Consider the following 11275-nt stretch of genomic DNA (forward strand, 5'->3'; position numbering starts at 1 on the left):
AAAGACTCTAGATTCACACAATAGATTTAATAATCTTTTAATTATACTAAACAGAAATATTGTAATTAAATTACAAGATTAAACAGAAATATTCAGAAGGATTACACGCTAGACCTAGGAAAATTCTCAGGAAATCATGGAAAATTAGATCAATTAATTAAGCAAGCAGGATTTAACAATTAAGATCCGTTCTTGAAATCTAAACACAATTGTAAAATAAATCATTTCTCACTACAAATATTATCTAAATTTTAAAACCCAAAAATCCAAATCTCTTTGCTAAATTCAAGTTAAAAACCAGCAATCAAATCAAGTTTAGATAAGTTCACAAAAAATCACTAATTCAAATCTCTTTGCAAAAAGTAATTTTGCTCACCAAAGGTTTGTGTTAGGAAAATCAATTATATTCTCATATCAATCAGTAATCCTAAGATCTAAATACAGATGACTAATCAAAGATCTAGCATTAAGAACAACCTATGGTGAAGAACACGAAAGATAATAAATCCAAACAATTAATCAATCTAACAATCCATGAAATCCCTAATGAGAAACCCTAAACCTAACAAGCATTAAGAACACAAATCATGAATAAAATAGATAGCATTAAGAGATTAAAGAAAAAAAAAGGAGTTCTGAATCTTCTCTGAAGGAGTCTTGATTCTTCTCTCCAAAAACTCTCTAAAATCTCTCAGGATTTTTCTCTCAAAAGTTGCAGAAAAAGATAAAGCTTAGGTCTAAACAATGACCATAAAAATCCTATATATACTAATTTACACGAATGAATCCTTAATTGCAAATAAGGAAAGCTTGGGCAATTTTTGTAAATCTTCTAAAACTCGTGGGAAAAACTTCCGATTCGGCTTGTGGGAACTGCATCGGTCGATGCATACTCTTGAACTCATCTCCCAACTTCTTAGCTCAGCCTCAATGCTTGATTATGCTCCAAATCTTCCTATTTAGCTCCATTATGTTTCATTCGTGCCAATGAGTACTTAATCCTATAAAGACTCAAAAACAACCTAGAAGACAACTCAAAGATTCAAAAAGCACACTTATATCATGGTTAAAAACTATAAAAACCATGATATATCCGTGTTTCTGTATGTAATTGACTCTGTTTTTGTTTTGTTTTTTTTTTTAATTAGAATAGAGAGATTTCAAAAACTTTTTTGAGTATCTCATGAATCTGGATTTGCATTTGTTGCAGTATGTTGATTACTGAGTTGTTTGGTGTTTTGTTATTATTGATTTCAGATTTTTCAAGTATTCGAGTGTGGAAGAGCGAGAGCTTGCTTAGTTGTTGATGGAGTATCAGGTCTTTGATGAAGTCTATGTAATTGGTTGAAGTTTTTTTTTCTGCTTGTTCATTCTCTCAAACACAGAGCATGATCGATGAGGTGAACTTGCGAATGGAGGGTTTAATGAAGGCGTTTGCACAATCGGAGAAGATAATGAAGTCTCGATTCGTGTAGATGTTGACAGTGGTGAGACATAACCATGTATAACCTCCTTACTCTGAACCAAGCCGTAGTGATAGGGTTTACAGGTTATATCCATAATGATAGTCTTGTTACCGAGGCTGAGAGAGATGCTAGTGTGTGAAGGATTTTCATCCTTATGGTGGTAGGATTTATCGTGGGGAGAGGTATCTTTGTATGAGCTTTAATAATCACTTTTATGTAATTGGTTTCTCTTGTATGAGTTTTAATAATCACTTTGATGTAATCGGTTGACTGTTTAAATTTTCATGAGTTTTATGTAATCAGTTTCTCTTGTATGAGTTTGTGTAATGACTTTTATGTAATCGGTTGACTGTTTGAATTTTCATGAGTTTTATGTAATCAGTTTCTCTTATTGAGTTTGTGTTCTCTTGATTGAGTTTGAATGAGTGTATGTTTTTGTTTGATTGAGTTTCAATGTTTCTTCTTCCTGTTTAAGATGCCTCATGACAAGTAACAGCAAAAACTATGTTGGTACTTGTATGCTAATATCAGTTGGATTCCAGATTGTTAGAGATGAGAAGAAAGGTTGGTGCTTATACGCTGATCAGCTTATCAAACAAGGCCAGTTCATCTGCGAATATGCAGGTTACAATTACATTTTCGATTACAGAATAGTTTAGTGATTTTTTAAAACTTTTAAAGTTGATTGATTTTGGATGGTTTGTCTTTGGAAGTTGAATATTCTTCTTATCAATAGAACCTCACTTACAGTTTTACCATTAGATAGAGATAATTTTATTTAACCATAGAAAAGTTTTTATTTTTTAAAACTACAAAAATCAATATAATAAAACTTCACCAGGACATGACACCTCAACTTTTGTATTGAAGCAGAAATTGACACATCAATTAAAATGAATATCTAATCAAATTAAAACAATAAATACATATCAGATTTTTTTGTCCCAGGACAACCAAAAAGAGGAACATGGTCGATTTCTTCCTCTTAAATAATGTTTTCTTATACAAAAAAAAAGTAATTATGAAACAGGAATGTGTAGTCCGTCCAATGATTTTGGATGTTTTAATTAAATAAGTTTACTTATGTGTAAAGATTCTGAAAAGGAATAGAAATTATAGAATACACATTGACATTTCCACATAGTCCATAAGCTAATTAACTAATTGAATGATCAAATCGCATAAACAATAATGTTTTCTTTTGTTTAAGAATTTGGTTCAAAGAATAAAAATAATGTTTTCTTTTGTTTCATAATCAAAAGAAATTCCGAGCTCTACTTTGGTACGATTTGGTTACAGTAATATGTTCAAATTCAAAAAATGAAACCAAAATGAATTATTTCCAATTGTAGTCGTGATCAGTCTGTCCGGATTAGAGATTCTTCATAGTTCATATTACTTAATTACTCGAGACTAAATTTAGATTTAACATTGTAGGTTGAATTTCCGGTGGATGCTTTGGTCAAGGATGACGATTATTTCAAACGATGGACATATGAGACATACAATTTTACTATCGCCGTATTTTGGACATCGTACTTGGTAAAGTCCATAGAACCCGGCTAGATCCATCCCAAGATTACTGATATTTTTTACCTATACCTCGATGAGGCGGACGAGAGTTGGACAGCAGATCTAGGAGACTTTGACTATGTGATCATCTCCTCTGGCCATTGGCATTACCGTCCATCGGTCTACTACGAAAACCAGACAATCATCATTTGCCATTATTGTCAAATACCGAATATAACCGATTTCACAATGTTTTACAGGAATAGAAAAGCGTTTAGAACCGCATTTAAAGCGATCTTGGACTCGAAGACCTTCAAAGGTGTTATGTACTTACAGACTTTTGCACCATCATATTTTGAAGGCGGGTTATGGAACGAAGGAGGAGATTGTTTGAGGAAATAACCTTATAAGAGCAACGACCATGCTCAAGATGATACGACAAGGAAACTACCCAAGATTCAGCTGGAAGAGTTTTGGAGGGCTGAAGAAGAAGCGAAGAATAAAGGGAAGAGGTTAAGACTACTAGATATGACTCAAGCGATGTGGCTAAGACCTGATGGTCACCCAAGCTGCTACGACCATATGCGAGAGGCCAATGTCACGTTGTACAACGACTGTGTTTGATATATCATGGTTTTTAGGTGTTTTTAGCCATGATATGTCTTATTTATAGAATCTTTTTGATATTTTTAGAGTCTTTTGAGTCTTTATAGGATTTAGCATGGATGATAGCTAAATAGGAGGATTTGGAGCACATTCAAGCATTGAGGCTAAGCTGTGAAGTTGGGAGACAAATTCAGAATGCAAGTCTCGGTGTCGATCGATGCATCATCCAGCAGAATTGAAAGTTTTCTCACAAGTTTTGAAGATTTACAAAGTTGCCCCAAAGTCTTCCATATTTGCATCATTAGTTCCTGGACGTTTTTAGGAATATAAATAGGATTTTTGGGTCATTTTTTAGACCTAAGTTATTTTTTTCTGTCACCTTTTGAGAGAGAGACCCTGAGAGCTTTTTTTGGAGAGACAAGAACTCAACCCTGTTGAGAGAAACTTTTCTAAACTCCTTTGTTCTTCTCTTTTGAATTTAATGATACCTATTTTATCCATGGTTTATGTTTCATTAATCATGTCTGAGTAGATCTCTTGTTAGGTTCAGAGTTTTTCATAGGGTTTTTATGATTTATTAGATATTTTATTTTTAGGATTCTTTATCTTTCTAGATCTTCATCTTAGGTTTTTCTTCATATTAATTCCTGATTGATCACCTAGAATTAATACCTAGGAAAATAAATTGATATGAGAATATAATTGATTTTTCTGATACAACCTTTTGATGAGCAAACTTATTTCCTGCAAAGAGATTTGATTTAATAATTTTGTGAACAATCTAAACTTGTTTTTAAAGCTGATTTTTAACCTAGAATTTTGTAAAGAGATTTGAATTTTCTGGTTTTAAATTTAGATAATATTTGGAGTGAGAAATGATTTATTTTACAAAAGAATTTAGAGTTATAGATCTGATCTTAATTGCTTAAATCCTAATTTATTGATTGATTTAATATTTCATAAATTCCTGAGAATTTCCCTAGGCCTAGCTTTTTAATTCCTGAATTTACAACACTTTTTAATTATGTTTCTGTATTGTTTTTAAATTAATATTTTGATTTAGCATAATTAATAGATTAATAAGTCTATTGTGTGATCTAGAGTCCTTGTGGATATGATCCTTAAATACTACAGTGATCTCTTAATTTAAGAGAGTAGCTCTAGGGTAAATTTGAGCATATCAAATTTTGGCACCGTTGTCGGGGACTCTTTTGATTCACCATTAGATTAAAGTCTTTGATTTTGTCTAGATTTTTTATTTTTCTGTTTTACTCAAACGCTTTTGTTTCTTTTCTCTTGTGTGTTTCAGGTATATACCTAAGCCCAACACCAGGAAAAATCAAATAGGTCCTACCTTGAATCTTACAAACCAAGAGTTTGGAAGACTAGAGCGTGACAACAAGAAAGCAGCCAAATCAACAAAGATGGTCAAGCCAATCAAACTAAGACCAGATGAGGCTGGAGTTTTGAGGGATCAAGAGGGTCATGTGCGTAATGAGCAAGGCCAGAAACTTGATGCTGAAGGACGAGTTATTCAAGAAGAACTCGTCGTGGTTGAGGATGATGCACGTGGCGTCAAGCGACGCAACGACGACATCTATCGACGCAACCAGGAAGGCATCGACCGACGCAACCTTGGCATCGATCGATGCAATGCCAGAGCCGATGGGGAGAATTTTCAGAGGCGACAGGACGACAATGGAGAGCTTGTCAAGACTCTTGCGGACTTCAACAGACCAGACTTGTTCTATGAGAACCGCTCCGCAATTGTCCCTCCTCCATTCCCCAGGAATGATTTAGAGCTGAAGCCTGCCTACTTCGCCCTTGTTGGCCAAAGGCCATTCCAGAACTTGCCGCATGAGAAGCCTCTAGACCATATTGAGCACTTTGAGGATATAGTCACCAGCATCAAGGCTAATGGAGTCACAGAGGACTATCTTTATTGCAAGCTCTTCTCCTACTCTCTTACTGGGGAAGCTTCTCATTGGCTAAGACAACTCAAACCGGGATCTCAGACAACCTGGCATGACATCAAGGTGGTGTTCTTGAACTACTTCTATGATGATGCGATGTCTGATGAGCTGAGGATTAAGCTCTCCACCTTTAGACAAGGACCTGGTGAATCTTACAAAGCTGCTTGGGTGAGGTTCAAAGCATACCAGAGAGACTGTCCGCATCATGGGTTCTCAGAGGTGCAGTTGATTAGTATCTTCTTCAGCGGTATTGACTGGAGGTATCAGATGGCTTTGGATGCTGATAGTGATGGGAACTTCAAGACAAGGTACCCAGATGAGGCTGAAAAGTTGATAGAGAGGCTAGCATCAAGCAACAGTACCAAGAATGCAGACTTAGAGCGGAAAAGAGCACATGAAGGCCATGGTTCAAATCAGTTTGCTGTGGTGAATGCTAAGTTGGATACAGTCTACAATCTTCTTGTGGGAAAGAAGTCTGTCCATTTTTCTGAAGATGTTGAGACTTTTGAGCCAAAACCAGAGATTACAGAAGAAGATGTCAACTATGTGTATGGAGCTGGGTATCAAAATCAGAGATTTGGTCAGAAGAATTCATTCTCAGGAAATCCAAACAGCAACTTCACAAGGACCTATGGATCTCCTTCTTACCAACCCCTCACTCCACCCAATTCAGAGAGCAAGATGGAATCAATGATTGAGCAGATTCTTCAAGGTCAACAGAAGTTAACAGTAGACTTCAATGGGAAGATTGATTCTGTTTACACTGAGCTGACTGGAAAATTTGAAGCATTAAACACTCATGTTAAGAAGATGGAGAATCAAGTGATTCAAACTGTTGGGTCTGTTAAAAGACAAGAGGAACTTCTTTCTAGAAGAACAGAGACGAATCCAAGGCATGCTTGCAATGCAATTCTGGTCAATGAAGGAGAAAACCGTGATACGATAAAACTAGAACCAGCATCGATCGACGCCATCACAATGCATCGATCGATGCAGTCACCACCCATCGAGGCAAACTCACTCTAGAACGAGAGCATCGATCGATGCACCACCAGTGTCGATCGACACCCCATGCGAAGAGCTCCGGTTTCTCCTCAACATCATCTGATTCAGAGAAAGCTTATAAGCCTAAGGTTCCTTTTCCTAAGCCAAGAAGGTCCAAACAGGAGATTGAAGAAGCTAAATGCAAGGCTATGATGTACAAGGTAATGATAGAGATGCCTTTAATTGATGTTTTTAAATTTTCTCCTAGGATTAAGCGGTATGTCAAGAGGTCACCAATGGTTTGAGTCCTGAGGAAGGAGCTTTTCTAACCAAGGATGTCAGCTCAATTCTGTTGAATCAGCCTCCACAGAAGAAGAAGGAAAGGAAGCAGGAAGTTGTTGTATCTAAGAAAGTGAGTGCAGTGATTCAGAGTAGGATTGCAGAGAAGTTACCAGATCCTAGAAGTTTTGTGTTAGATTGCTCTATCTCTTCAGCACGGTTTGCTCACTCTCTTTGTGATCTCGGTTCTACTATAAACTTGATGCCACATTCTGTTGCTGTGAGACTTAGGATGACAGATTTCAAGCCAACTATGATCTCTCTTATCTTAGCTGATCGGTCCAGAAGGATTCCTGAAGGTTTCTTAGAAGATATTCCAATCAAGATTGGAGATTGCATGATTCCCACTGATTTTTTGGTGCTGAAATATGACCAAGAGCCTAATGATCCTCTCATCTTAGGACGCTCTTTCTTGGCTTCAGCCGGTGTCATCATTGATGTTAAGAAGGGACACATAGCCTTGAATATAGAAGATTTGGTTATGAACTTTGAGATGGACAAGCTGAGAAGTGTTCCCACTATTGATGGTCAGACATTTTCTGTGGAGGTTATTTCTGATGACAATCCGATCATAGAGCTTCATAGAGACATTACTGCTGGGTATGTCAAAGAGATGAAGGCTGTTGAGAAAGTGAGTAAGCAAGTTGTTAAGCTTGAAAATTGGAGTGGAGATCATCTAATCAATACTAGAGACCATGATGAGGTTCTGATCCATGACAAGTCGTTGGTAGATGACATTTTAGTAATGGAAACACGGATTGTTGAGGAAAGTTACAGAATTGTTGAAGAAACACGAGTTGCAGGCTCAGCATCGATCGATGCAGCTGTTGCATTGATCGACACACCTCCACGAGAACCTCCAGACTTGTCCAAAACCGAAGATTCTCGAGTTGATTCTTTAGCTGCAAGTCCTAGACCGGTTGTAAAGCTAAAATCTCACCATTCCACAGTCCAGAAGCCACAGGTAAGGCCAAGGTATGCATCTCCTTCACCCAAACCATATCCTATCATCCATAAGACTTTCAAAGGTAAAAAAACTGTTTTGCAGTTAACCAAGCCACGAGATTATCGTAGAACGCTTGTTTCTTCTGTTGATGATTTTGCAGGACATAAAAGAAAGCCACCCATACCTCATTCCCGTCCTGGTCCTGTTCCTCACATCCTTGGCAGATCTCATGCACCTAATGCCTACACACCACCTTGGATAAGGAGGACATTCTCTCAGAAGCATTCAATGTCACATTCTGATCCACCGGATGTTTGAGATCCGACACAGTCAAGCTAATGACTGAAAACAAGCGCTTAGTGGGAGGCAACCCACTCTTAGGTTTTTTTTTTCCAATTTGAGTCATTTTTATTCTTGCTTTGAGTCAGTTTGAATTTGTATTGAATTATAAACTTCTATCTATCATGTTGCGTTTAATCGTGTGTTTGAATGATTCTTAGCAGTGCTAACATCCAAGGAATGAGAAAAACACAAATTAATCGTATCTAACTCAGGAGTAATGTTTGAACTCTCTGCATCTGCAGAGTGCATCGACCGACATACCATCAGCATCGGTCGACACAGAACATCCGGTTTGGTAACACGATTTTGTTCATAATTTCAATACTTATTCGGTTTTGTTTATTTTTCTTCGCTAATCTCTTACTTGATAACACTGGTGACAATGTTGTTTAAGTCTGGGGGAGGCAGTTACTAACTACGTTTTTGTCAAAAATAAAAAAAATAAAAAAAAATTGTTTTCTTGAGTCAAAATTTTTGTTGGGAACTATGATTTTTCTTTTTAGTGTACTGCCTTGGTTGATTAATGCTGCAGATTGAATCCAGAATCCGACTAATGAAAAATCCAAAGGCTGACTAGTAATCCACAAAAGCCTGAGAAAATTTTTGCGCTTTTCTTTTTATCTCATCAAGGAGATTGATAGAGCTTGACTCCTTGTTCATACCTGACAAGTGAGATTTTTAAAAAATTGGTACTCCTCTCCCTTATCTAAAGTTTGAAATATTTGTCCTAAGAGCTTTGTTGGAAAAAAAAAGAGTAAATAAAAGATGAAATGATTTTGATCAGTTTAGAGGGGTAGGTAAATTACCTGTGACCTCATTATTCTACTCTTGAGTCAAATGATCACACAAAGCTTGGAAGCGAGGGGTAGGTAAATTACCGATGACCCCATTATTTGCCACAACTTTGAGAAAAAAAAGAAGATAAAAAAAAATAAAAAACAAAACAAAGCAAAACTCTAAGAAAGATAAAATAGAATAAGTCTGAGGGAGAGAAAGAGTACCACATGTGGTAAAAGATATGTTTTGCTTGTTATGCTATTGTACGGGAATGAGTCTAGAAGGTTCTTGACATTGATCAAATTGATGAGACTCACCAATAAAGGCTTAATGGAGAAAGTAATGGAATTTGGTTTGAATTTGGGATGCTATGAAAGTCAACGGAGAAGTGCATGGTGGTTCGATTTGGAATTATCTGCTAAGCATATGGATTATGGTTTGGATGATCATGGCAATACTCTTGAAAAAGAAGATGAGTTTCTGCGTTTTCAAACCTCTTTCACAGGTCTAAGTTTATGTTTTGCTTGAGGGCAAGCAAAGGCTAAGTCTGGGGGAGTTGATATATCATGGATTTTAGGTGTTTTTAGCCATGATATAAGTCTTATTTATAGTGTCTTTTTGGTATTTTTAGAGTCTTTTGAGTCTTTATAGGATTGAGCATGGATGGGAGCATAATGAAGCTAAATAGGAAGATTTGGAGCACATTCAAGCATTGAGGCTAAGCTGTGAAGCTGGGAGACAAGTTCAGAGACTTGCATCGGTCAATGCAAGTGATGGTGTCGATCGATGCATCATCCAGCAGAAGAATCGAAAGTTTTCTCACAAGTTTTGAAGATTTATAAAGTTGTCCCAACGTCTTCCATATTTGCATCATTAGTCCCTGGACGTTTTTAGGAATATAAATAGGATTTTTGGGTCATTGTTTAGACCTAAGTTATTTTCAAGTTTTATTTTTTTTCTGCCACCTTTTGAGAGAGAGACCCTGAGAGCTTTTCTTGGAGAGACAAGAACTCAGCCCTGTTGAGAGAAGCTTTTCTAAACTCCTTTGTTCTTCTCTTTTGAATTTAATGATATTTATTTTATCAATGGTTTCTGTTTCATTAATCATGTCTGAGTAGATCTCTAGGTTGAGGGTTTTTCATAGGTTTTTATGATTTATTAGATCTGTTATTTTTAGGATTCTTTATCTTTCTAGATCTTCATATTAGGTTGTTCTTCATATTAATTCTTGATTGATCCCCTAGAATTAATACATAGGAAAATAAATTGATATGAGAATATAATTGATTTTCCTGATAAAACCTTTTGATGAGCAAAATTATTTCCTTCAAAGAGATTTGATTTAATAATTTTGTGAACAATCTAAACTTGTTTTTAAAGCTGATTTGGATTTTCTGGTTTTAAATTTAGATAATATTTGCAGTGAGAACTGATTTATTTTACAGAAGAGTTTAGAGTTGTAGATCTGATCTTAATTGCTTGAATCCTAATTTATTGATTGATTTAATATTTCATAAATTCCTGAGAATTTCCCTAGGCCTAGCTTTTTAATTCCTGAATTTACAACACTTTTTAATTCTGTTTCTGCATTATTTTTAAATTAATATTTTGATTTAGCATAATTAAAAGATTAATAAGTCTATTGTGTGATCTAGAGTCCTTGTGGATATGATCACTAAATACTACAGTGATCTCTTAATTTAAGAGAGTAACTCTAGGGTAAATTTGAGCATATCAGTGTTCACTGGTGCTTGCCCGGTCCTATTGATAACCTCCATGACTTCTTGCTTGATATGCTAAAGAGGTTGATTAACTCGAATAATCTGAAAATTTTCTCAAGTATATTTGGTTCAGCAAGTTACGTTTGAGGTTATCACCTTAGAAATACTATGAAGTATGATCTATGTAATTTTTGTTTCCATCTTGTGTGTATATATACTTATATGGTTTCTTTTATGTGTCTCTGATTTGATTTGATGGTTTTAGAATTTTTGAAGAGTTGATGGAACTTGATATTTTCTTGATTAAGGGACATAGAGTTCTTTAAACATATTGATTATGTATTATTTGTAATCTAACATCATTTTAGCAGTTTATTTTATTCTAAATAACAATCACACTATGTGTAGAGTAAAATAATTATTAAATAATTTTACTATAATTTATATATACAAAATCTATAATATTTATCTCTAAAATTATTATTTGGGATCTAAATTTTATCCGTATAGTATATATTTTCAGTTTTATTTGAATGTATAAAATTCTTGTATAATAATTAAGATTTTACATATGGAAATTATTATAATTTCAATTTTATATTATCTCAC

At 35.3% G+C, this 11275-nt stretch overlaps 1 pseudogene; it reads left to right on the forward strand.

Annotated features, from left to right (window-relative positions):
• Positions 673-10813, forward strand: LOC109127330 (annotated as a pseudogene).

This window comes from Camelina sativa, chromosome 11, assembly GCF_000633955.1.
Source record: "Camelina sativa cultivar DH55 chromosome 11, Cs, whole genome shotgun sequence".
NCBI classification, from domain to species: domain Eukaryota; kingdom Viridiplantae; phylum Streptophyta; class Magnoliopsida; order Brassicales; family Brassicaceae; genus Camelina; species Camelina sativa.